Source organism: Grus americana, chromosome 5 (assembly GCF_028858705.1).
Source record: "Grus americana isolate bGruAme1 chromosome 5, bGruAme1.mat, whole genome shotgun sequence".
NCBI classification, from domain to species: Eukaryota; Metazoa; Chordata; class Aves; order Gruiformes; family Gruidae; genus Grus; species Grus americana.
The window spans coordinates 15491147-15509170 of record NC_072856.1 but is presented as its reverse complement, the minus strand read 5'-3'; the positions used below and the strand labels follow the sequence as shown (position 1 = coordinate 15509170).

Below are 18024 nucleotides of genomic sequence, written 5' to 3'. Positions count from 1 at the left end.
AAATTAATTAAAGATTATTTCCTGCTTTGCCTGGCATTCCTCAGTAATAATGCCATTTTTTTCAGAATTCATGCGTGACCTTCTCAGTGAAGCTCTGTGGAGCAAAAAAAAAAAACCCCAAACCCCAAAAGCTTGTCATAAGTGTATCTTTGACTCGGTGCTATTCAACACAACACAGTTCCATTTCTTATTTTCTTTATTCATTGGTGAGACGGGATTATGCTTAATCCTCTCAACAGCCTCATATTTGTGATGTGCTGGCATCTTTTCTACATATTGTGCTCTGTCAGTTATTACAGAGGCTGTTAGAGAGATGTGTATAGGACATTTCAAATTGTTGAGCTGGCAAATGTTTACTCCAAGTGGCTTTTGAGTCCTAAGGAAATTCCAAGGGGATTTGAACTGGTCCTTTGCTGTTTGCCTCGCATGTTAATTTTCTGTCGTGGTTTTTTTGGCAGGAGGGGTACACCAAATATTTATGTCAATGAAACTGTTAGATGAAAAATGTCACCAAATGTAAATCAAAGTGTTTTGCGAAGCGATTTTAGTAAAGCACAAACAAACTTCACAAATAATCCACAGTGTACCATTCTTGTATAGCTAAATTTCTCTCCTACCCACATAGGAATAGTGTTATCCCACTTCAGAGATACTAGCGATTGTAGGTGGCCTTAATGCAGCTATAGAAGTTGCATCTCATTCTTTTCAACTCGCAATTTGAAATATTGTTCAGCAGAAACGATAGGGCAAGTTGCAGAAGGCCAACAAGGAGGTGGGTTCCCTTTTCAGTGGAAACAGCAGAAATATTGCTTGTTCCGCAGTGGGAAACTTCTCCCCACATTGCCGAATTTCCCAAATCTCCAAGCAGATTCTTAGGATGTGGGAAACTGTTGTTTCTCAGAATGGATCTATTATTCTCTTATTTTCTTCCCTCTTCTGCCTCCAGGGCTGTGGAATACAGTTAGAGCTCAGCAAATATGGTGCAACTCTTCCCTGGGAATCTGCCGTCCTGTCAAGGCTGGGTTGATGTTATACCCTCTGCAGCACAATCCCCATGTTGCTTCTTGGTTCAGAACTTCTGCATTGTTCTGTATCTAGCCCTGGGTCAAGGTACTCACCAAAATCCGGTTGGAATGGACTTCCACTGAATGGGTTTTGGTTTGAAGAACTGGAGGTGGAAGGAAGGGAGGTGAGACAAAAGGGTTAGTGAGTAGATGGGGCACTGGCTTTAGGTACGTTCAGGAGGCTGCATTTACCTCTGAATGGTAACTCACCCTTTGGATAAAGTTCTTTTCCCTCTCTTCTTGCTTTTTGTCTATCCTGTCTTTTTAAAGGCACATACTCTTCCAAATAGGAATGATCTCTCAGCGCATGTTTTCCATGGCATCCCGATGGCAATTAAGGTCTCTAGTCACCACAGTGCCACAGGTAATAGCTGGCTCCATCTCCCTGCTGCCAGGAATTTGGATGCTTCGCTGTCCCTGAAAATATTATCTCCCTTCTCCCTCTTTTTCCAAGATTGCTATGTGTCTGGGAAACGGCGTGGGGATGGAGAAGGATTGGGGTTTGTGGTTTTTTTATCTTTTTCATTTTTTCCTTCTTGCTTGGTAGTATTTTCTTATTCCGCGTGGCAAAGGAGACATGACGTGGCAGTGACTGCGCCAGCCCTGCTGGATCACGTGCTGCTCTCTGTGAGCTTCAGCGATCCAGCCACGGAAGCCACGCAGGAGCACGTGTGTTGGCTAATGTGTAACTGCCTTCTTTCTGCTGCTGTTCTTTCTGAGGCTCGGCCCTTTTTCTGCAGGACTTCAGTGCTTTCGTTTTCTTTTTTTTTTACTTTGAAATATAGGACCTCTTGGATCATTGCATCCAGCCTACTGCTATCACAGGTACAACAGCATTCGGTCTCTTCCCTAAACCTGCCAAGTTCTGTCTGAAAACCGGTTACAATTACTCCCACTGGAATGCTGTTAGAAAACCTGCATATCTCACAGTTGTATTATTAGAGTTTGCCTGTGCAGGTGCGGCCAGGATAGCAGAGGGCCGTACTGAAGATGCAGCATGTGACAGAAGGAAGTTTTTCTGCTGGGCTTATTTCCCCACTTTCCCGAAAGCCATAAAGTAAGCCAGCAAAATATTCTGTAATTTTGCCAATGTAGCCATATAAAATAAAGTGTGGATTTTTTTTCACATTCTTAGCTGACATACTGTATCATTGAAGCTTTGTAGAATAGACTGAGCCTTATTTGCTGGTAACAATTGTACCATTTTGAAACTGCATTGTTTTTGGAAGCTGCTTCAAGGTATGGGTCAAGTCTGAAGGCAGGACTTACTTCAGGTCAGTTGTGGGAAGGAAGGGGATAAGGGAGGAGAGAATTTAGTGGAGGGTGTCCCTGCCCATGGCAGGGGGGTTGGAACTAGATGATCTTTGAAGTCCTTTCCAACCCAAACCATTCTACGATTCTATGATAATTTAGGGCACTGGCAGGGGGAAAGAGAGAGAAACGATTGAGTGCCTCAGGTTGCCTGCAAGGACTGAGAAATGCCACACAAGGGGCCTGGGGAAAAAACAGCAAGTTTTTCACTTGCAGTTAAAGTAGAGATGCTGTTTAGCCCCCCCCACTCCTCCCCAAATCTTTTCCCTGTTGCTATGCTGCTGGCACCGGCGCACTGACCAAATGGGACTGGTAAGAAGCTCTAACTGTGCCCTTAGCTTGCCTCAGCTGTAGGTTGCTTTGCTGTCATAACCGGATCCTCCTCAGTCGTGTGCCTTTGCTCTTGGTAAAAACAATACATCTGGTTTTTCAGAGTGTCTTAAATATTATCTGACATGCCCTCACAGGAGGAGGATAGCACTTCACCAAATAAGTTGCTGAACGAATTTAGTTACATTGATATTTCTTTATGTGGACAAAGCCTTAATAGATGCTTAAGCTTAAAATTGTCTAGAAAACTTTGACCGTGCCCTTTGGTATCCATCTGATTTTTCTTGTTCCTTGAAGAAACCTTTCAGAGCTCTCTGCTTCGGGGAGTGGGAACGCAGGAAGTTGATCAGCAACAGTTTTCCGACATTGATTTGCTGCCTCTTCAGATGACAGCTACTTTCACTAAGAGGCTTTCCTGCAGGAGCTCAAAGGCAGGTGCTAGGAGAGACATTCCTGCTTAGGCAAATTTCAAAACAAAAGGATTTTCAAACTGTAGAACAAATTCAGGACATGTAAAACTAACAAAATTCAAAGAACGTCGAAAATCTGCCTGAATCCCCCTTGTGTTAGGGAGAAGCTGCGTTTCTCGTTCTGCTCCCCCTTACCTGTCTGAAAGCGCTTTCCTTGCTTTTCACTTTGTACCTGCTCTTTGCTCTCAGGTCACGAGGCACCCCTTGTGAGACATGACTACAAATATTTGCACTTGTTGTGCCAACATATATTGCATTGATCGCTAGGGACAGCTAAGCTTCTGCCAGAATTCGAGGAGACCGCATCTTTGGAAGCACCCACAAGAATGAACCTGGACGCAGAACCACAGCGCATGCTGGTACCACAAGATGCTTTCAACCACCATAGGTGCTAGGGGTGCCCAAACTACACAGAGGAATTTAACTGGGTAGTCTTTAAGGTGTGCAAAACAGGTGTGAAGTTCCAAAATTCCTCCCCCGTGCACCTGATACCTCTGCCAGCCATGGCCAAATGTTTTGCAAGAGGCACAGCACAGATTTTCTTGCAGGAGAACAGAAATAAGTCATAGAGTCCTTTTATATGTCTTCACTAGGGAGAGAGTTGAGACTGTGAGACCCCGATGCGATAGGCATCTGTATGTATACCTTGTGTTTACCTGGGAGAACATCCTCATTGACTTCGAAGGCCGAATCTATGTAAAGTTAAGCATGCGCTTAAGTGTCTCCAGGACTTGTTTAAGTCAGGATGAAAAGAATATCAGGCAAACTTGGATTTCCCCCCCCGCCACCCCCCAGCACTGACTTGTGTTTAACTGGTTAACTCCCTTCGGTTCGATCCCTCTGTGAACTCAGGTCAGTAATGTGATTAATTGGTTTGAGACTTACTAATATTACTTAGAAGGGTGGAATGTGCTGTGTGTTATGCGCTACTGCTACTAGTAATATTAGACACCGACGTATTCTGAACAGATTCATGACAAACCATTGCCTTTTATTTAACCAGGTAAATTGGTCGCATGTCTTTGTGTCTCTGCCTATCCACCTGACCCCTCTGATGTTCTCCACAGAGCATCTGCATGCTTCCAAAATATTTTAAAAGATGAGATTTTAATACACTTTCTCGACAGTGGTCAGGACGTTCCCCCCCCCCCCCAAGGAATTAACGTGAAGGTGGTTATTTTTTCATTCACATCTCATTCGTCTAGAGTACTTTGAATACTTGATTTTCTGTAAAATGTCATACATACTTTAATATGCATTGACAGTGTGATTCAACATTAAGTATTCACAAGAAACTGTATATTTGCCACAGCTGTGGTAAAGCAGCAATGATGCAATTCAGAACAGTATTGGGCTGTTACAGTAATTTATCCTGTGTATTTGGAATGCTGGAGTATACTGGCTTTTATTCTGGACTGATGCAAAATTAATTACAATTCCTGATGTTGTATGTGTAGCTGTTTTCCCTTGAGAAAAAAAGAATCCCGTCGGGGCAAAAACTTAAAAAGAACGCTGAAAGGTCAGGGAATTGGCACTCGTGTTTGCAAGGATCTGCGTATCTTCATAAGTAGAGAAAGAATCGAAATCTTTAATGGTCCAATTGCAAAACCCAGTAACTCCAAGAGGAAATCATTAGACACGACCTTCTTGCAAACAGGAATTAATAAAAATGTAATCTTAGGCTACAACACATTTTAATTAACTTAATGCCTCTTTCTGATAGATGCTAGATTCTATAAATACTAACTGCATATACAGTATTGCAAAGTAAATTGGTATAATCGTGAATTCCAGTCATGTTTCTCCTGGGCAATTTTTTTGCTATTTTTTCTTTTTCCTTCCCAACAGAATACCGTCTCCACGCTGACCCCTGGTTATTAGATTGTATTTTAGCTAAACTAGTTACTATGCCTGGCTAATGAGGAAAAATGACATTTAACTTCGAAGCTGGCTATTTAATAAAAAGAACATAACAATAATTTGTATCCTTCTCTGTCCGTGAGGCTGTCATGAACCATTGACAGCTTTATTTTTCGTGGGTACATTGGCATTGGTGCGTATAATATAAACTGTACCCTCTCTGGTGTGCCAAGGTGCAGTAGCAGCCATGTATAAGGGATGGAAGAGCCACTGTAGAAATATTCACCATTTACAGGTGTGGGAGAGACGAACTAATGGGCATAAAGGTGCAAGATGTTAAAAGCCAAGGTTTTGCCTTTCCTGACTTCTCATGTATTGTGCACGGCAAGATGTAGAGATAAAGTGTTTGGGCAACAGTTAGTTCACATGGGAAGAAGGACTACTTAATTCCACCATCTTTATTGTGCCCAAAGTTTCTCTTTTTCACACTAAAACCTGGTCTTATAAAGTCTTGGATTTCCTCTAGAATTAGTGGAACTATTCTTCACCATCACTAGTGTTCTATCAGTTGTTATCATTAGTGATACTGCAATTATCATAGTGTACAAAGAATGAATAAGATTTGGAGTTTAAGAAAATTACCATTTTGGAAATCTAATTTTTTCAAACAGACATTAAACTAGTTAAAAAGGCATACAGCTTCTTTAATGGATGCAATGGTATTGCAGCAATGGGCAAGAGAATCACATCATCAAGCAGATAGCACATGGAAGTATGAGATCATCTTGTTTGCCACTTCTGATAGAAGTCCATCGTATGTCATACACTTTCAGAAATCTGTATTTTAGAGAGCTGATCTTCCAAGGAGAAACGTGGCAAGTCAACAACAGTTAACTTCAATAGGGTGCCAAGATGGTAAAGATGCGCTGGAAGAGCTCAACTCTCCTGGTGTTCCAGCACTCCCTTCCTGATGTTAGTGATAGTCATAGAAGTGCTTGAACTCATAGGACACAGAGAAGAGATCTGGACCACGTCAGTAAGACAACTATCATTTTTTAGAAATGAAGAAAAGCTGTTTCCAAAGGGAACGCTATTGCTACTTAATCTTGTTTGTTCATTCTCTGAGAAGTTCTTTGAGATGTGATACAGGATTGTCCCATATGGGGAAAATACGGGTGAACTAGGATGAATGTAAGTTACGCGGCTTTTCCTTTCTCGCTGCACTTCAGAGTGGCTTCAGTGGGAAGGAAGCACGCTTAGCCTTTCAACTGGATAGGACGTTAACAGGGGGCTTTCCTAGCTGGTGAAGTAATACACCCTTCAAATGCACATGTTGATGAGCTTTAGTGGCTTTTTTGAACCAGTAATCTACACTACTTCGTTCATTGTAAATGGTATAATGTTTTGCATTTAGAGAGTGCATTTCAGCCAGAGCTTTACAAATACTCATTAAACCCCCAAACACTGCTCTGGAATAGATGAATAAATTATATGGGGAAAGTAATCATTAGAAACCGTGTTGTTTTGTCGAATGGTGTACAGTTTTCATGTAACCAAGGACTTAAGCGCAGCAAGTCCTTGACACCTATTTTCACTTTCCTATATGAATATTCATTTGGCTTAAGTTAACATTTCATCCCCACATTTTATCAGAATTAAAATTCATCCTCTTCTAATGGAAACTGTGCTGTTTCACCTTTACAGACAATGGTTGGCATCAAATGAAATTGTTCTTTGTTCCAAAACTATGGTTAGAATTCAGTGGTTAATGAGATGCTGATAGCAAACACTCACGGTTTCCTTTACATCCATGTGACAATACAAAAGACAATTGGTATGTGGTTAGCATAAGATTCACACTCACCATTCCAGGCACATTGAGCTTTGTCAGTATACCAAGATACTGCTTGTCATTTTATGTCCCCTTACTCTGAGTTGTGTTTCTTTCCCCTGGTGAAAAAAACTTGTGCACTGAATTCTATTATAGATATATCTCAAATACATATCTTACCTATATCTCCGTTTCGTTCTTAAAATCCCTCTAGAATGTTAAAACCAAAAGAAAGGATGCTGCCAAGGACATATGGTGGGTTATCGAATGGTTTCTTCTAAAAATCTAGCCTGAATCTGATTCATTTAGTTAATCTCCAGATGATTCTCATTACATCAGTACCAGCTTAAATGAAACAAGTTTAGTTGGGGTGCTCATATTAAGAAAAAAATAGCTATGATGGTATAATTTTTGCTAATTTTCTCAGTGAAGCTTAATATTTGAATGGTTGGAGTTGCAGGTGCACTTGATCCTGCCAACAGGTCTTATTACTTTGGAACTTAGGTGTTCACGGAGCCGACGGTAAAAGCCTGCGGTATCCTAACTCATTGTGCAACTGCTTTATGAACTGTAAGTACAATCCCTGCTTATCTTCATCTTGACTCACGAGCAACAAAATAATCTGAGAGAAGTAAATATTCCCCACGCAGCTACAACCGAAAATTGCAAAGCTGATTTCCCATGTACCAAACTAATTGTTTTCCAGTTTATATGACAATAACATCATCAATACCATCAGCTTCTTTTTCAGCGCTCCAGAAGCGTAATGTATAATGTAATGCTGATAAAAAGTGGAATTTTTAACGTGATTTTATCTGATTTGCTTTAGCAGCAACAGTTTAGCAGGGTTAATTGGAATAACCTACAGTTGAGGCATTTCTTGGGACATCCGCCAGAAAGTGGAGAGAATGGCCCGAAGTGAAAATGCCAGCTTGTTACCAATCTCTGGAACTGCCTCAGGCTACCACTGCAGCAAAGCTGCACCCTCTGCTCGGGAATTAGCACATTCCCTACAGATTTGCATATAATGGAAGTAGTTGTGATAGTTTCTCAAAAAAGTCTTTGTTTTCACCATGCCTTTGCCAAACCTGAGCCAGAAACGTGTCATCTAAGGAGTCATTTCGGTATTTAAAAAATGAGTACTGCTTTTACACTGTTGCCATGGGACAGCTATGGCAGGAAATGAGCAAAACACCCACATAATTATTGTTGACAGAATACAGTTCCAATTTTATCAAGTGTAACCCCTATGTGATATGTTGTTAAGGAAGCCATCAACATCTCAGTGAATGAAATACTAATTTGAGAAGTATGCAGTGCCCAAAAGAAACACACAATTGTTATGCTTGAAAAACTGAACATGTGAAAGACATCTCCTTGACTGAGCTGATACGGGAGTAATTATCGCTCAGTCTCTGAAGAACAATTAGAGTTGGTTTTTATTAAATTTTCACATTATGATTGACATTGAAACTGAATGAATCAATATGTAAATTCAGATTACAGTGATCTAATAAGATATTGAGAAAGATGATACTTTACAAAACAGTCTGTGGAAAAACCATATAGTGCTGAGAAAAAACCATAAATTTATCATTTTGCAAACTGCCTTGCTTTTGTTCTTTTTTGTATTTCATCTGTTTAGCTACTATTTAAATTAGATTTCAGAGGACTCTATAATTAAGAAGTGGGATATAATTCATCATTTGCGGAGATCACATCCATTAGGCATCTAAATAATAAAAGTTATTTATAACAGTGTTTTATAACAACCTTAGAGAGTTTTAACCATTAATCAGTAACAATGGAGAGATGTCAATGTATAAAACTGAATCAGGTAAAACAATATTCCAGTCTGATAAATATCAGGATATAATTTGCTGAAATATATAATCCTCTCTCCTTAATTGCATGGTTATTTACCTCACTGATTAAAAGGAAATCTATTTCAGGTGGGGTTTATTGTGAGTAGTAACAAATTTCTATATATTTAAAAGATCTATGGAATAGTCCTACTCCCTCAAGAAAGGAAGTGTCAAATAAGAAAGAATAATTTTTGAAAGGTAATACTGCAGTAAATGAAGAAGGTTTCATTTCTTTTAATTTACATAAAATAATGAAGTTCACTAGACATCTTTTTTGTATGAATTGTGTCTGTATTGTTTATCTGTTTGTACATGCATATTTTAAAAAGCAAGAATGAGAAGGTGTGACACACGTATAAGTGCATTAAATTACTGAACAATGTTTTGCACCCTGCTGACCTTTTTAGTGGTAAAGTAAGCTGAGGCACCGAGTCTATTTTGGTCTTTTCTGTGGAAGTCCACCTACACAGGCTCTAGAGGAATGAAGAATATATGAGGGTTAAAAAGAGCATCTTTTCTTTAATACCTTGATTCGGTCCAGTCAGATTCAAGAGCTCTTCTTAAGAATTTGCAGAAGGCACACAAGCATCAGAAGCCTTATTGGGACCTGAACAGACGTCTTTAGACAGCACAGCACTGCACAGGGGGAAAATGTCCTCTCTCAAAGCCTTGCTAACCTAACTGCCTAACTGCTCCTGGGACTCCCTGGGGATCCGCACCCCGGTAATTCCCACGGGGCAGCCTGAGGTGGGGAGCCGCACTACAGGAGCGCCCAGGTTGTGTGTGGTTGTGTGTGCGCCCAGGGAGGCTCAGCAGTAATTCTCATCCGCAGGGCTGGCTCCCGTGCTGGGCGCCACGGCCCTGTGGACCCACCTGCATGCCGGGATTTGGGGACTGCAGGTGCAGGACTGTGCAGCCAGGCAATGATGCCAGCCTCAGCCCTGGGTGAAGCCTTTGGGTGGTGCCACCCTTAAGACCGATTTGTAACCCAAAATGAATAGCCACACATCTGCATCCCATCTGTCTTTTTGAGAAATAAGAGTAACTATTCAGCCCTGCTACATCTGAGGTTGAACTGACTTGCAAACTGAGAGGCACTGGTCATGCTGATGCTTTATTGCGGGAAGGGAAGATTACCAAGAGAACGAGACAATAAAAAGGATACAGTGGAAAATAATTTCACAGCCCACAAGGGTCCTATGACTGAACCTGTATCAGAAATCAAAGCAGAACTGGGATAGTGACCATTTTGCCTATCCTGGATTTGCAACTTACAGATTTTTGTTTTTCCGGGAAAGAGACGATCTTTTTCTAGTTTTGTTGTGTATGATTATTTATTTATTTTCCTCTTTAAATGAGGCAAAAGAAACTTTTATTTCTATCTCACCCTGTTTTGGGCTAGGGGGAGATACAGTTAGGTGAAGATATGCAGGGTTCCATCACTATCCTCCTGCAATATTTGGGGATGGGGAAAAGATGAGATATCTCTCAGATTTGGGTTTTTTTTGTTTTTTGTTTAAAGTATGCTTTTCTGTTACTATAGCTACTGGCTGTGTCATGCTCACATACAGATGCTTTATCACATTGTCTTTAGAAACTGACTGACCGCTGTTGCAAACTATTGAAGCCAGGAGTGGAGGGGATACAGATGTGTAGCTGGAGACCAGAAAACCACAGAAGGACCCGAGTCCAGCATAGGAAGAGGCAAAACCAGATGTGGAGGATCGGCAAGGCGGCACACTTGCTAGGGTTGTAACAGAAAGCAGGAAGAAACAGGATATTGAAAAACCTGCAATGAGGTATGTACACTTCATGTTACCACAAAAATCAAGGACCATGGTTAACCCTCAGTTATCTCCTTCTAGAGACAAGCAGATAACCAAAATCTTAAATTCTCCTGCAAAGTAGTCCTTGAAAGAAGAACTGGGAGACCACAGTGGGAAGAGACTGCTCTACCTGGCAAAAGCTTATTTAGAAAGAGGGCTGAGACCTCAGTGAGTTATAAGCCTTCTGAGAAAATAACATCTCTGGAAAGACAGGGCAGAAGATGTTAAAATTGAATCTTGTCTGGAGTTTTGTATGGGGATTGTTATTAAGGGTCCTCCAGGGTGAAGTTTTGGGTCTTGCAAAGCAAACGTGGAACAAACTTCAGGAGGAACCTGGATAGTGAATTGAGGGGTCTTTCATTTCTTCAGAAAAATTGTGTTAGTGAAGATTACTGGGAATATGTGACATTCTGCTTCCCCCAAGTGCAGTATGTAGTTGCCAAAAAAAGGCAAATATTGTAACGGCAGTTGCCAGAGGTGCTGCAAAAGGGTAATACCACTCATGGGTTATCACACAGGACAGCGGACACAAAGCTGGGAAAAAAGCTTTGATGGGAACACTGAAGTGAGGTATCTCATGCTGGGGAAAGGAGTAAAGAGCATAATCCATGAGGAAACCTCAGAGAATTCAAGAGTCTGGTTTAAAATTTTAAAGCTTTTAGTCTTAAAGGTCAGAGATGTCCATATTTCCGTTTGTCCCGTTTCTTACAAAAAGATCTCCTCTTCATACTCAGGTGCCCGTGGCTATGGGATTACAGTGAGCCTATTTGTGTTTATACACATGAATTGACTTCAAGTGTTTGCTTTAAAACAAACTGAATGTTGATAGTCACAGATACATTAATGTTGAAGAACTAAGGGTTTCTCAGTGCTGCCAGGCCTACAGTGTCCTTTGCCAAAAAAGTAAGAAAAAAGACCAACTGTTCATTATAAAAAGCTTAGTTAAATTTCTGGAAATGATCTTGTAAGTGACTGGCAAGTAATTGTTCTTTTGTATTTCTCCCTTCTACAAATAACTTGAACACTGTGCAGCCATTTAACTATTGCTACTTGTGTTTAGAATGATAAGACGTGTCATAATGAAATTACCACTATTTGTTATTTAGTTTAATTATTGATTACCAAATGTATATCTTAGTACAAAGATTTTAGGTGTTAGGTATGTAAATTATTGGGAGTTTGCGAAATGCGAAAGAGAGAAAATGAAGAGAAGAAGCAATAGGGCTGTGTTAAATATAGTAATCATAAAAGCTTGTGTGACAGAAAATTGTAAATTGATGTAGTCATTAGGAAATGTATTCATTCATTTTTGCTTTTGCGTGCATTTTTGTGCATTTCAGGGGACAAGCTTAACTCGATTCCTGAAATATAAATCTTTTGGGCAATAGGATATTCAGGTGAGAGAGGTAATGGGATATATTCAGATATTAGCATCTAAAAGGTAAATCAGTAGGATGCCTTTGAAAATGAAGGAGATTTGTAAGGAAAATAGAATTGTTTTGAAGATATTTTCTGGATTCCACAGAAGGTACTTTCAGCATGAACACACTTTTACATACTGACAGTGGTTTAGAAAAGAAAACCTTTTAACAAGAGATAATTACCATTTTTCTTACTCCTAGGAGAGTTCAGCATGTTTTGGGATGAGAAGTTTGGATTTGTTATGCAGCATGAGTGTTGCCTTCTCAATGTCATTTTCCCATCTGTCTTGCTCAGCAATGTTGCAGCCTCAGCTGATCCATGTGTGCAGTCATCAGTCAGATCATACTGCACAGTGATACAGTGAGCCTGAAAATTATTCTTGTACAATGTCTGTCACGCGCCGTATCTTCCTCAGAGGAACTGTGGATACAATTTGAATTTGTTTATATTCTTTCCACTGACCAGAAAAATGAAGAATTCCTTTTTCCTTATTTGGAATTCCCTCAACAATAGATTTACCATTATTTAATCCATCTTACTTTATAAGCTATATTTATCTTCTGATACTCATAGAATTCTATTGCCTGACACTAGTTCCATGGAAATTTAAGGAAATGATCTATTGCAAGGGAAACAGGCTCTAAAAATCTTCCTTTGTCTAAAGGTTGCCATCACGTCCCCCACAGTATAAACTGCCCTGTGCACAAAATCCAAAAGACGTTTCATTTAATGTCAATGCTTATAAAAAGATAAAACACAATCTACTGGTGACAATACCTTTCCTGTTCTAGTCAAGATTTATTTGGCATTGTAAGCAATATGCATTAATCCTGTCCTGGAAAGTACTGAGGCTGGAAATAGGTGGTACCTTGCGGATGGTTTGCCTAATTTTTGTACATGTCTTGCGACTCTTGCCACCCTTCCTTGTGTCTAGCTCTCCTGACTTCTGTGGATTGTGTGGTTCAACTGAAAACATTCCAGACCTGGAATGAGCATGTGCTCTATATTTAGTCATGTCATCAGTAGTACCATTGTGCAAGTTGCTTATCTTTCTTAACTACATCAGGGATTGTCCTTCCTCTTCTGGTAAATAACAGAGATCTTTAAATTGAAATGGTTGCCACGTACTTTTTCTGTGAGCTAGATAGCCACTCGATAACGGTGCTCTTTAGTAGATATCAGATGATGACAATTTTTGATATCCACCTATTTCTAAAAATCTTATCGTTTTGAAGCAGCTTCTGTTTTCACAGAAATCTAGGCTAAAAGGGATCTTGTGAGATCATCTGTTCATAGCTCCTGATCTGAGACAAAATAAGTATACTTAGAATCCCCCTGCCACAAGTTTTGTCTGGACCAGCCTTTAGAAATTGGTGATGAAGGGAATACCATGACATTCCTACTTAGTCTGCTTTACTGCTAATTAAATTTGGGAAAATTTCTATGTAGTATCTATCTTCAAATCTATCTTGGCATAAATCAAGCTGATTTCTACTCACCTTGAAATGGATGAACACGGAATAAAATGAATTAGCATGTATTAAAAACTATCAACTATATTTTCATTTTGAAACAATACAATAACGATCTTTTTGCTATGCTGTTTGCTTTCCCTACACAGTAAGGTAATATTTGGTCTTTCCTTGACTTGAATATTTTTAATTTGTCCTTTTCTTGTTGTAAACAATTTTTGGACCTCAGACTTAAAAAAAATAATAAAACCTTTCAGCATGTTTGATCTATTTCTTATAGTGTTCCTTTATCCGAGAGCATGACACTGGCTCTAGCTGTGCATGGCCATTTTTGTTTTTCAGGTTATTGAAGAGTCCTGTTGATGTCTCTAATATTTTTATTCTGCACTGAGATACTGACATTAGGCAATCAATTACATATATTCTCTTTTTTTTCTTTGTAATTCCTTTTGAAGAGAAGCTACCCAGAAGTGTCCTAAGTGTCTGAAGTTTACCTTTTTTGCAGGTTTAAACTTGCAGCAATTGAGGACCTCAGCATGTCTCCTTGAGTTACCCAGGACAAAGGAATTCTTATTGTGCTATTTCTGGAATCATTAATACCATCTTGAGATGGCTTTTTGCCATGCTGTTTGAGAGTTCAACAGTGAAAGTTGTTTTCCCTAATTTGAACAAATACACCATAGCTATTTCTTAGTGAAGTTCCTACATCATCTGAAAAAGTGTTGCAGTTTTGGAGAAACGGCATCAGAAATTTTCCTGGAATGTGGATTTGCCCAATTTCTCCAAGATCTCCTTCATATTTCCCCTCTTGTCTCATTAACATATTCTTCTACCTATAAGAAATAGTGGTTTGATTTCTGGTCTCTTAAGCACTTGCCACTGCTAGATGGGAATCTCACTGCACAATCTTGAAGAACAATTTGATTGCACAACCTATATTTGAGTGTCATCAGAAAAAGAATTGGGCAAGCTGCTCTGAAATTGTCTTGCAAATTAATCTGTCTCACCGTGAAGCCTTTTGTGCTTTTAATTCTCAGCTCTTCTGAGCAGAGCTGGTAAATCATGCTAAAAGGCATATTACATGTTTTGCATTATAGCTTATGAGCTTTCTTAACCAGGATTTAATAATTCAGATTCGTTGTTCCTCAAATGCTCTGCTTCTGTCTGGCCTCACACCTTTTATAGGTTATGCTTGTCCTTTAAAAAATGTACAGGCCATGATGAAAAAGTCATAACTAACAGCCTTTTCTATGCATTGTATCTCAGTTCAGTTAAGTTTCCTGAAACAGCACCAGCTTTTGACCTCTAAGACCATCAAATTCAATTACATTCAACTCTTAGAAAAATAGGAAATAGATCATTAGAGTATGCAGCAGCCTGAAATCCAGCTGCGATGCTGTAACCTCCTAGACACTGGATCTAATTGTGACTGATGGAAACTATAATTTTTTTTGGTTGGAGATTCTTACATCATGTCTCCAGTATTATTTCCAGTTTCCTACTCCATGTTTTGTTGAAAAGTTACAGCATGTGAAGGGTTGAAAAAGTGCAGGGAAGCATGCAGACCTGAATGGGGCAGGGGGTGGTGGTGTGTGTAATGAAAGTGGAAAAAAGGAAACGAGATTTGGATGTTGGCGCTGACAGGGTGAAGCTGGGTTGTAAGGGCAAGGGCTGAAAAGAACGGGAAGGGATGAGATAGAAAGGATGTTCATATTCAGTTGTTTGATTTTATTCTGGAAATAGCAAAGTGTAGATACAGATTTTAGCATACTTTAAAATATATCACTGTTCTCCCAAGGCAGAAGAAACTTAACAAAGTCACCCAAAAAAGTGCTCCCAGGGGATGCAGATGGAGCAGGTAACACTAGTAAAGCATTCATATAAAGCTGCCAAATGTGGGTTCAAACTTGCAGTATTCAGGGGCCTCAGCATGTCTCCTTGAATTACCCAGTTATCAACAAAGGGAACCTGGAATCTCCTAGCTTTTATTAGACCCTTAATCTTGATGAATAGCATATTTCACTTCCTTTAGCTGAGTTTCTGATATTGTAGCCTGAAACTCCCAATTTAACCCCAAATAGCTTCTTCCAGATAGTGCCTCTTGAGAGCAATGAATGATATGTAATAGAAAACAAAAGTGGCTGAGATCAGCCAGGGAGGACTGGAACAAGAGCTTGAGCACCAGCTGTATGCAGGGGGAAAAAAAAAAAAAGAAAAAAAAAAAGATAAAGCGAAGAATCTGGTAATCTTATTAATGAATTATGCCTGGAGGCATTCTTCCTCCAGGGCTCTAAATCACAAACCTACCTCCTGATAAGCACAACACAAGTCAGCTTGTGAACTTTTATGAATTTAGTGTAAGTTTTCATCTTGATCTTAATTTTAGAATAGAGCTCTGCAAGTTACTGTAATAAAACATGTTTTTTCAATAATGCATTTATCTGAAATTAGCAGGTGTATGTGATAATGTGCCAATGCTGCAGGCTCCATGATGCATCAACTCAAGATTTGGTCATATGACAAGGGTGATAAATTGAAACAGGGAGCTTCTAAGTTGAGGTAATGAAAGTAATTTCACCACAAGAACATGGTAACGAGTTGCTAAGACAGGCTGTGGAATTTCCATCCTTAGAGGTTTTCAGCTCCTTATCTGGACAAAGGCCTAAGCCACCTAGTCTAAATTCAATGCTGACCCTGCAGGAGGTTGCACTAGATGACCACTGTCTCTTTCATTGCAAGAACTGAGGAGAATCAGTGAAACAGGAACTGGGTTCAAAACAAACAAAAGGAGGTGACTCTTCATAAACAGCTCAGGTAAGATGAGCATTGGGAACACTTTGCTGCTGGCTGTTTTGGATGATAGAAGTTACGTGGGCTCTAGTTTGGACAGGTTCAGAGAAGAGATCCGTTAGGAGTTACATATGGAAACAATATCTTGCTCAAGAGCCTTCTGAGCTCACAGCTCAGATCTAGATGTAGATACTAGAGTTAAGGGAAGAAGCTGGTGTGTTGCCTATGATTGTCTGGCCCTTGCACTCTTTCCTGGCACCTGCTCTTGTTGAGATCTGAGACAGAATAGTAGGCTAAGCAGACATTTAGTTTGACCCAGTACAGATGCTTTTAGGACCTGAAATCCACAACACAATAACGTTCATTCAATTAAGTTATTAATCACTATAAGTGGAGAAGCCTATCTTGTCATGTTGGTCTAGTGGCCAACGCGTGGTGGAGTTACAAGCTAACTTCAATGAGTTCATCCAGCTAACAGAGCATGAAAGACTTGCTTCATAGCATCAAGGTAAGTTTATCTCTCCAGAGCAAGACTTTGTCTTACCTCTTCCGCACAGATCTAAACATGCAATGACACTAAACAACTTGTATTTGATTTACTTTGTAATTGCATGAGAACTGACCTTATTGCTGGTTCTGTGATAACTCACATCTAATCACAACATTACCAGAATGACTCAAAATTATTAGGGTTTCAAAGAAAAGCAGTACACAAGTTTTAGTTTTAGAAGTTTTAATCAAAATTCTAACTAATAAAGGGCTAGAAGATACTCTCTCCTGCTTTTTAATTGTGGATAAACTAAAATGCTGTGAATTGTTGGTAGATGACAATATTGAGGAAGATTTTTTTGATGGTGTAATGTCAGGGAAATTAGTCTATAGAAGCTAGCAATAGTTCTGCAGGTGTAAGACTGCTAGACTTTCACAAAACTCCCACCAAACTCTTGATTTCAAGCCAATGTTCTCATGTGCAACTGATATCAAACCACTTTCCAACACTTAGCCTGTAACGTGTCCCACAGTAATGACCGTTCTTGGTCTAGTATAGTGTCATCTTCTCCAACAGTAGCCAAAAAGGGAGCCCCACACAGTGCCACCCTGATGAACCACACCTGCATGTTGTCTGAAACTCCTGTGAAATAGAGCAAAGTCCTCTGTCTTCCTATTGCTGGTGCTGGGACTCCTCACCTGGGACCCATCATAGCTCTGCTGGCTGGCGTAGAGGACCAGACGAAGAAGCTTAAGGGCCCTGCTGTGTAGCAGCCCAGCCACAGCACCCCCTTGCCTGTCCCATCTGCTCTGCCCCTAAACCATACTCTCAAGTGACTGCAGCTTTTTCTGGAGCACTTAACTCTGTCCTTAGCTGTATCTTCTCTGTGCACCAGTACCAGTAGAGATCTCAATGTCACAGGTCTGAGCTGGGAGCTAGCAACGTGTAACTTAAATTTACCCAGCAGGCGCTCTCATGTTACCACTCCCTCCTTTTCTAGGTCATTGATGAATATAGGATTGGCACAGGTCTTTTGTGGTACTGGTGACAGCTCTACTTTGTCAACTGACTGTTATTGACTCCCTACTATTAACTCTCTACTATCTTTTAACCTTGCAGCGATCGTCCCCTGTACCTGAGGTTCAAAGTCCTTACGACTTTTCCTCATCTTCCACCATTGGCGAGACGGTACTCCGGGACGTGGTGGAAATCAAGTTGTATCGCACCTGTACTTATCCTCCCTTTTGATGTGTTCTGGACTCTGAGACTGGAGCGGGAGATTCATCCTGCTTC

General features: G+C 40.1%; 1 long non-coding RNA gene across 2 annotated transcripts; it reads left to right on the top strand.

Annotated features, from left to right (window-relative positions):
• Positions 1-1802: 1802 nt before the first annotated feature.
• Positions 1803-13680, top strand: LOC129207512 (uncharacterized). 2 transcript variants are annotated; one of them, XR_008577465.1, is made up of 5 exons: positions 1803-2121; positions 3365-3534; positions 5024-7436; positions 10326-10530; positions 12180-13680. It is a non-coding gene; the product is annotated as an uncharacterized LOC129207512 (long non-coding RNA). The 2 variants fall into 2 exon arrangements; XR_008577466.1 differs by having other exon boundaries at positions 5024-8929.
• Positions 13681-18024: the final 4344 nt, after the last annotated feature.